Raw genomic sequence first — 9894 nt, forward strand, 5'->3', positions numbered from 1 at the left:
CTTATACTACAGGCTCTACTCATTGAACACATCCAAGCAAACTAGCATTCCCTTACTCTTTTCTCCTCTCTTCCCACTACTTTCTTTTATTATTATTATTTATTATTTTTTATTTTTATTTTCTCTTTTCTTCTCTCCTGCCCCTTCCATATACTTTCCCCTTTCCCCCCTCTGGAAATCTGACTAACCCTTCACTCCTCAATCCCATCCAGATTTCCCACCTTATTAAAACTCTTCACCCTCAATTCTTAATCCATTAGGCATCAAGACTGACCTCCTTACCCCAATGAACCAGTACCCAGTACCCAAACGAAGGGACACCCAGACAATTCACACCACATCCCCGGCAAGGAAAGGCAACCAACTCCCCTGCTGACTCATGGTACATAGCCCTTCTTACCAACTCCTTCTAATGGGTACTGTTACTTGAAACTGGACTTAGCTCTAAAAGGATCTCCAATGCAAGAACTCTTCCCAAGACCTCCCTGCCACAAATCGTTTGCCAATCTCAAGAAGGTCACGGTGTGTGATGAAAGGGTGCCCAGGAACCCACACACCACAAGAAAATCTCAAAAGACAATAGGAAAACCTACTCTTCCATCATAAGTATAAATCCTGTATTACACTACCTCTTTAACTGCTTTGCTCCAAATGTAAGGTAGTCTCTCACATCACTTTGTTCCTTTAATTACTTTTTTACTTCATTTTTTAAAATCTTTTTTCTTTATACATATATACATGAGCACATATATTTCTATTTTTATCTTTTTTGGGGGTGTGACCGGTTTTTGTTTTCTTCTCTCTCCACCCCCAAATGCACCGGCAATATAATGTTGCGCCATTTCTTCCTGCAAAGACACTAAAAAAAGGGGGAAATCTTACATATAAAAACGAGCTCCTATCTACTAGGGATAAAAACTCAATCTTGTTTACAATACAGGGGCATCTCCTACCTTGAAAATATGTCGCGTGGACCCAACTTAGACCCCAGGTGATTAGACACCAATCATCCAACCTTGAATCCTGGATCCCAGACATAGAAACGTCACAGTTCTTCACAACAGCTATGGGACATCCTCAATACTGCTGGGACACCAACAAGTGACAGCTCTAATATGATATCCTGACAAAGAGGAAATTGGGAACAACTTGACCTAAGAGCAGGTTATCCTACCTCACCAGCTAACGATAAGACAAAAATCAGAAGAAAAATCAGAAGACTTGTTTGGTCTGTGCAAAAGCCAAGATCGTGATCTACAGATGACTGTCTGATAGGAACAGGACTGGGCAGTATGTATCCTGGGACCAATAAAAAAAAAAAAAAAAGCCCTAGTCTAGGGTTTGATCTACGACCAGCACAACAACCATGATCTCTAATTCCAGAGGTCAGACTAAGACAATAGCAACTGAATGGGTCTTCTGATAACATAATGAAAGAGGCTACCCCAGGCTCAGTCCTAAAATCAGTGCAAAGACCAAGATCACCAAACACAGAAGACGGATTAAAATGACACTGAGGGAACAGAACTTCTAAAGACTTCATCATAAGTCCCACTCCTTGACCTGTGCAGATACTGAGATCTTTAGATACAGAGGTCTGAGTTTATCACCCAGGAAGGAGCAGAAGTCTTCCATACACCACAAAAGTACCAAGGGGAGAGTGAATGAACCTGAAAGGAGTCTATAGTTAATCCCATGACAATATACTTCAAGGGTGGAGAAGCCCTGTATCTCTTAGGCCAAGGGAATTCCTTTTCGAATGACCCCAAAATTTACTGTGCCTGTGCAGAAGGGGAAAAAAGGGCAAAAAGCACAAAACATTTTTTATTTTATTATAATTTTTATATATTTATTTATCTAATTTTTGTCAATTTATTTGTTTTGATGTGGATATTGAAGCTGTTGTCTCCATTTTTATTTATTTATGTATTTATTTTTCTTTTTTTCTCTTCTTCCTTTATGCACTCTGCCATGTTTTTCATCTCAAGACCATGGCTTTTATGTGGTGCTTATCTTTATTGTTGGAGTGCTCACTGGATATTTTATTTAACACTTCTTTTTTGTACTGTTGTGGTGTTTCACCTTCTTTTTCCCCTTTGTCTCTCAAACTGAGGATGAGAGCCTCTAGAAGGACTCCGCCCATTTTCAACATTTTTTATTTTTACACCAATTTATTACTTTTACTTTCTTCAAACAAAACCACATAACTTAAACTATCTAGTCCCACCTCCCAATTAGAGGGGGAAACAAGGGAGGTACCAAGACCAAACAGGTGTCGGATCACTAAGTAGTAAGCTGGGCACAGAGAGGACCACTCATGCTAGCAGCCCTGGGGGTGAAGAAGGAGGTTATGAGAGGCAGGACAGAACGAAGGTGGAGGGAGGACAATTCAGTGATGGGAATTCCCCTGATTTTATGTTAATATGTACCTAAAATATTATTGTCAACAATATGTAAGTCACTATGTTTAAAATAAAAATATATTATTAAAAAATAAATAAATAAAAAGATTCCAGGAAGGTAGTAAAGGAAAAAAAAAAAGAAATTGTTCCTGGCTCAGGGGACCATATGGTATTCAGGGATCTCTTCTCTCCTATAAATGGCCATATTGGGCAGGTTGCTTCTGATTTGGTGCTTTGATCTTTCTGTTCTGAGTACCACCAAAATCTCTGCAGCACTGCTGAGGGATCTCGGGGTTTCTCAGAAGACCACACATTTTGGGTAATAGACATCAAGATCTCTTTAATTCAAGCCGTGAACTTCACCCCTCTCCTTGACACTTTTTTGTTTGTTTGTTTTAGGCCACACCCGGTGATGCTCAGGGGATTCTTCTGGCTATGTGCCCAGAAATTACTCCTGGCTTCAGGGACCATTTGGCTATGTGCCCAGAAATCACTCCTGGCTTCAGGGACCATATGGGATGCCAGGGGATCGAAGCCCACATTCTGTCCTAGGCTATTGCCACCAAGGCGGACTCCTAACTGCTCTGCGCCACTGCTCTTGCCCCTCCTTGACATTTTTTGGTTAATTTTTATTTTGGTAAAAATGTTGAACAAGGTATATTTTATTTACAATTTTTAGTATATTATATTATGTATAATATAATTATATTAATTTTATATACAACTTTTTTTTAGAGTTTATTTACCTTGCCATATGAATCTCCATGGCCACTGATTACATTATAGCCCATTTCCCTCCTCCTTGCAATCACTTTCCCCCCACCCTTTTGTTGGTTTTGGGCTACAACAGTGGAAATAAGAGATTACTTCTAGTTTTACTCTCGGAAATCACTCCTGGCAGGCTCAGCTCAGGGGACCAGATGGGATGTCAACAATTGAACTCTTGTTGGCAGTGTGCAAGACAAAAGTCTTAGTTACAGTTCTGGCCCCTCATTGTTACACTATGATACATTTAATAAATACCTTTTATAGTCATTTATATAAAAATAAGCAATATAGGGTTAACTGTTACTAGTTTATTTAATTTTTTTAGTCTTAAATGTCCTTATTTTATTTCTTTTTTTATAAATTATCTTTATTTAAACACCGTGATTACAAATATAATTGTAGCTGTATGATTACAGTCATGTAAAAAACACCCCCTTTCACCAATGCAGGTTTTCCACCACCAATTTCCCAGATCTACCTACTCCCCAACCCACCCACACCTGTACACGAGACAGGCTTTCTTTTTCCCTCATTCATTCACATTGTTATGATAGTTTTCAGTGTAGTTATTTCTCTAACTGCACTTATCACTCTATGTGGTGAGCTTCATGTCATGAGCTGCATCTACATGGGAAGATGTCATTAGTGTTCAACCATGTTACTGCAAACTGTATATTTATTTTTTAATAAAAATGATAAAGATAAAGTTCTTTGTTACCTGTTACAGACTTGGGCTACTGTGAATACTAATGTGAATGTTTTGGACTTAGAAAATTAGGGTCCAAGAAGAAGCTATAGATTTAGCACTCTTGGTAGGGTACTTTATGAAATAGATACAGATTTGAGCCCCATCATTACATATAGTCAGCAAAAAGTCCTGATCAATTCTGGGTTTGATTCCTTGAGTTACAAGATTAAACAGTTCCACACCAACATTGTGCAACAGTTTTAAATTCTTTGTGTTCTTAAAAATATTTTCTGACATTTTATTTATATGCAACAAATTATGATGTTCAAGTTAAAACTTTAATTTTTTTCTAGTGGACTTTAAATTTCTTACGGAGACATTTGCGAATTTTTTATATAGACAATGCAAAGGAGGATTATATTACAATATAAACTTTGGATTGAGAAAACAACCACACTTGCTGTTTAATTATTTGCATGGGGGCTATACTAGGAAGAGATGAGGATTTATTCTTGGATCTGGATTCAGGAATCAACTCAAGTGAGGTTTAGAGGACCATGTGTGTTTCCATGTATTCAACCAAAGTCAGCTTCTTCAATGCAAGTTAACTACCTGTAGTTCAACTGCCCTTTTAAAACTTTGGCAGACTTACAATTTGGCTGAACCAACCTCCATAATCTGTTGAATCATTAAATACAATTTAAAATATTCCTACATATTACAGCTATTATGATTTAATGTACTTTTTCTTCATTTTAAATACAAAGTCTGTCTTAAATAGTATAGTACATTTTAAAAGATAGATTGCTAAAACTTTACCGAATATATTTTATAAAAATCCATACTAATTATCATTTTAATTATTATATTAAATTTATAAATTACATGCAACATAATATTGACACATAGTGATCCTCATTGAATTTTCTATCAGTTTTGCACAATATTTCAACTTTTATAGTACTCATTTTTTTAATTACATAGGCAAGTTAGAGACTCATTTATTTTGTCAATTTGTAACTGTACCTGGATTTTAAACATAACACTTAAACCTGTGAATATTTCTGTTCTTTCCTGAAGTGGCAATTTCTCCAGAATTGCTTTGTTTATGAGGACATAACATATGCTTAGTGTTTTTCTCAGCATATTACACATATTTGACAAATAGGCATTCCAAATTTCATAAATTTACCCTCCTAATTATGTTATTTATACTAAACTGTTTGAACACACATACAAAAATTGAGAGTATATATATATGAATATTTTATATATATACATCTCTCTATATCTTCTCATAGACGATATGCTAGTTTTATAACTTAATATAGTATTTTAAGGTGAATATTAGCTGCAATCAAAGGAAACAGAATGTTAGGTAAAAACTTGGTTTTTCATTTTTATTAATGCATTTAATATATGTTCTAATAATTACAACAGTTTTATTATATAATGGATATTCTGGTAAAGATGTTAAAAATAAATTTAGATTCATAACAGCATTAAAAAGAAAATATTTCTTTTCTGAAGTGCTTCTTATAAATATGACAATTTTTAAATTACCTTACAGATTAAAAGCATGTAAACATTCAATTGTCATGTCCAATTTGATAATTACCAAATATGTATTTTCATAATTATTTTCATAATTTATTATGGTAATTTTATTCTTATATTGTACCATTCATAGATACCATCCATAGATTCTTCTATATTATAGTTTTCAAGATAAAAATTTATAATAAAGCATAGTGATAAAATAATGTAAATTTTAACTAATGTGAATATTTTTTTCTATGCCATTAAAACATTTAAAATATGATTACATATATTACATACAATCAAGGATTCAATAGGTGCATATGTTACAAAAATATGGAAACATTTTATAGTACAATGAGAAAATTTATCATTTCATTATTAAATAATTTTTATAAATTTTATCATTATAAATTATTACCTCATCACTGCTTTCTCTTGAAGGTGACTGTCATATAGTATACTCTTCTTATACAATAGAATTTTTGCATTGCTCTATAAAATTTGTCCACATTTCTTTTGTAATACAGTACCTTGTAAATTCTTGGTTTTGTAAAACATCTGTGCTCTTATTTTAAATGCTTTTAAGAGACAGAGAATATATCTCTATAAATTAACTTACCAATACTTCGTCATTATGATTTGTGATTTTTCAGAATTATAAAAATATGGACAGTATCTTTAAGAAAATAATGTTTTAATAAGTAATAAAAATCTTAATCACGTTCAAATAGATTTGGATACTGATGAATCTTTCTGAATACTTTTTATCATTTCAACATCTTATAAAGACAATATAGTTATATATACTTAATAGATTATTTGTTAATTTCAGCACCTACTGTTATTTCTGAGAAATAATATTCCAATTGATATTCAAAACTATGAGGGTAAAATGTCATTTTGTTAAAAGCTATATCAAAATTTGGAAAACTAATTTAAAAGATAAACAATAGAATCAATGTAACTCAGATATAAATCATGATTGATGCTTTCTTTTTGCACAGAAAACAAAATGATGTTTTGATACAAATCATACATTTCCATCCTTGTGACCTATTTAACATCTCAATCTTTTGTTTGCTCTAATCAGAAAATATAGCTAAAGCAGATAAAATGCCACATTTAATGCAAAAAGACCCAGCAAGACAATTCATTGCGAGTTTCATGAAAATTCACGGGTGATGATGATGATGAAGATAATGCCTCAATTTCAAAATAGAGATACTTATTTTATATATTTTTTGGAATTTGAATGCAGACAGAACCATTAGATTTTCATTCCTTATTTATAAATTGAAACTTTAAAAAGCATTCTCATTATTTTCTTCAACAAGTGTGTGTGTGGAATAATATGTAAAATTTTATGAATATCCATTTCTAATTTTCTATATATGTCACTATATATTGCTTTTCATACTTGTATTATTTATATAATCATTTATATTATATATACACTTATATTGTATATAATATTTTTCTCCTTCAACAATCTATGAAGGCAAGACAATTATGTATTTGCAATACCACAGATAACAATGCCACTGAAACACTTTAAAATTCAAGAGAGCACATTTTTTTTCTTTTTTTTTCTAATGTGTCACTCATATTTTAAAATCTCGAGCTTTTACTTGTTTTTCTGTCATGGAGCTAAGTAATAAGCTTGAGATTGCTGTTGTGAGAAATATAATGTCTGCTGAGCCATTCAGCATGGAAAGGAAATCACCTGTGGCTAGTTTGAAGTTTGTTCCTGAAATAGATGGGGATCTGTCATCACCTGCTTGATGTGATAGAAGTCCAACAAATCCTTTTATCTCAGCTGTGCTAGGGAGAAAGCCTTTGTTTAATCGTGATGAAAAAAGATCCCAGGGTAAAAAGGAAATGGGTTCCCTGCAGGATTGAAGGCTCCAAATGGCCATAAAAAATGTATGCAGGTAAACATCATTTATACAATATTGCTTTACAGCAGATTATTGGGCTCATGTTGTGTGCCATAGGCTCCACGGGGGAATCAGGAGAAAAACAGAATTTCTATTTCCTTGGAAGTCGGATCAGGATAACACAACTAAAACAGTAGCTAAAAGTAATCCCTGAGCAGAGTTTGAAATCACATAGCTTTAAAGAACAACAACAGTATATACAAACCAGTATAAAAAAATTGGGCACGGTTTTATGAAATGAATTTATTTAGGATTGTAATCTATCTATCTTGTATGCTAATCATATGTCTTTATTATGAAATGCTTGTTTAAACATAAATGTATGTCAATGTTAGTCTTATTTTCAACATATATTTTAATATATTTTCCCATCTGGTGATAAAAATTATGATTAAACACTAGAGTCGCAAACACCAAGATCGCTAGCTACAGTGGCTTGATTTTCTCACACACAACCGAGAGGAAACTTTCTTGGCATCACAAAAAAGCCTTTGGGATGGGGTAATGAGTATATATGGAGCCAGGGGTTGATCCCATGATGGTATGCTTCAAGGATGGAGAAACCCTGAATCTCTTAGGCCACGGGAATTCCCTTTCTTCCCCAATGCTTACTGTGCCTATGCAAAAAAAAAAAAAAGTGGGGGGAATGCCAAAACCTACCACTCCAGTACCCATACTTTTTCTGGTTTTGTTTTGATTTGTTAGTTTTTGACTTTATTTTCCTTCTCTTTTTTCTTCCACTTTTCTCTTTCTTTTTCACTCTTGTTGTTATTATTTAGAGATTTATTTTTATTTTTATTTGCAGGGTCCATTTCTTTTTCTTTTTTCTTCCATTTTTCTTTTCTTTTTTTTTTTCTTACTCTTTCTTTTTTTGGTAGTTGTCACCAAATTTTTTCTCCTCTTTTTCTTATCCTTTTTTACTCCAATGACGGTGGAATAGATGCTCAATCTACAACAAGCTGTAAAGTGGAGACCAGTTGCACTACCATTTTAGGGGGTAAAGGAGGGAGATATGGGATGCATACTGGGAACAGGGGCAGAGGGAGGACAGAACTGGTGGTGGGAAGGCCCCTCATTCATTGTCACTATGTACCATAAATGATGCAGTGAAAGATATGTAATGCACTTTGGTCACAATAAAAATTAAAACAAATAAACAAACAAACAAAAAACACTAGAGTCATTTTTGTGTTAGCAGTGAAAAGTGTATTATCACATACACAATTGTTAGTGGTACACATAAACACATTTTTTCAATATATTTTTAGAGAAAGGTCCTACAGTTGTCATTAAAATATACAGTCAACAAAAAAAATAAAAAATATATAGTCAACAGATAATCTTGTAGTATGTAAATATGTCTCTATGCTTACCAGTGAATAAAGGATTTTGATGAAAATCATAACACTAGTAGCCTAAATAAATGAATAATGGTAGGCCATTCAAATTGCATATGACTGACTCGGACTCCATTTACAGCATACCTTTAGTCACCTAAGCTCTACCAAAAGTGATTTCTGAGTGCAGAGTCAGGAGTAACTTCTGAAAAACACAAAGGGTAGCCCAACCCAAAACCCCACAAAAAATAAAAACACTCCTATAAGTATATGATTCCTAACATTTATTGCATTAGTATAATTACACTGAATGAAGATTGTCTTTCTGATTTTCTTTATTATTTTAACTATTTTTATTTACCCAAGCTTCTTATTATGCAGATACAGCATTTCTTTGATAATAACAATATTATTTTCAATAATAACAAATTATTGCAAAGTGATATAAAGTACTCATCAAGAAAATGGTACGCTAGTCATTAATTTATATACAATTTCTGCATCACATACAGAAATGACAATGCACATTTTTATGTTTTTCTTACAGTAATGTTAGTTTTATAGCACTTTGTAGGTCTCTGGCTTTATAATTACACATCTGTGTTGGGGTTGACAAGTGTTTGCATGGTTTGTCAAAAAGTTCAAGATTATGGGCAGCAGGAAGGTTAATTAGGTTGATATGATGCTCTCAAAGGAAGGGCAAATGAGCTTCAATTCAAAACAAAAGTCAGTGTTGCTCTTTGTCAGGATTATACAAACTTTCTTGGATGTAAGGGTGTTCTATATGTGTTTTAGATTTCTAGAATCATGAGTCTTAGAATAGAATTCTTATTGTTTGAATGCTACTTGCTGCCTACAAGTAAATATTTCGCTCAATTTCTGCAAGCTGGGACCTAAGCTTTGCCTCATAGGAACAAAACAAAATGAGTGAAGTGAAGGAATTTATCTCCCTATTGGTGTGACCTGTAATTTTGATGGTTAGTATCTCCTAGTTCTTACATCAGGCTTATGCCTGGAAACAAAGAATTGATTCAGCAGTGTTTATTTATTTTAAAATGTTTTTGTGTCTTATTACTTCTCTGGGAATACATCTGACTGACTCTGTACTCAGGAATCTTTCTGAAACCATTTGAGATGCCAGAGATTAAATCCAGGTCGGTTGCATGTGACACAAGTAAGTACCTTATCCATATGGTTTCTCTCCCACTCCCAAACAATGG

The sequence above is a fragment of the Suncus etruscus genome, chromosome 8, assembly GCF_024139225.1.
Source record: "Suncus etruscus isolate mSunEtr1 chromosome 8, mSunEtr1.pri.cur, whole genome shotgun sequence".
Lineage (NCBI taxonomy): Eukaryota > Metazoa > Chordata > Mammalia > Eulipotyphla > Soricidae > Suncus > Suncus etruscus.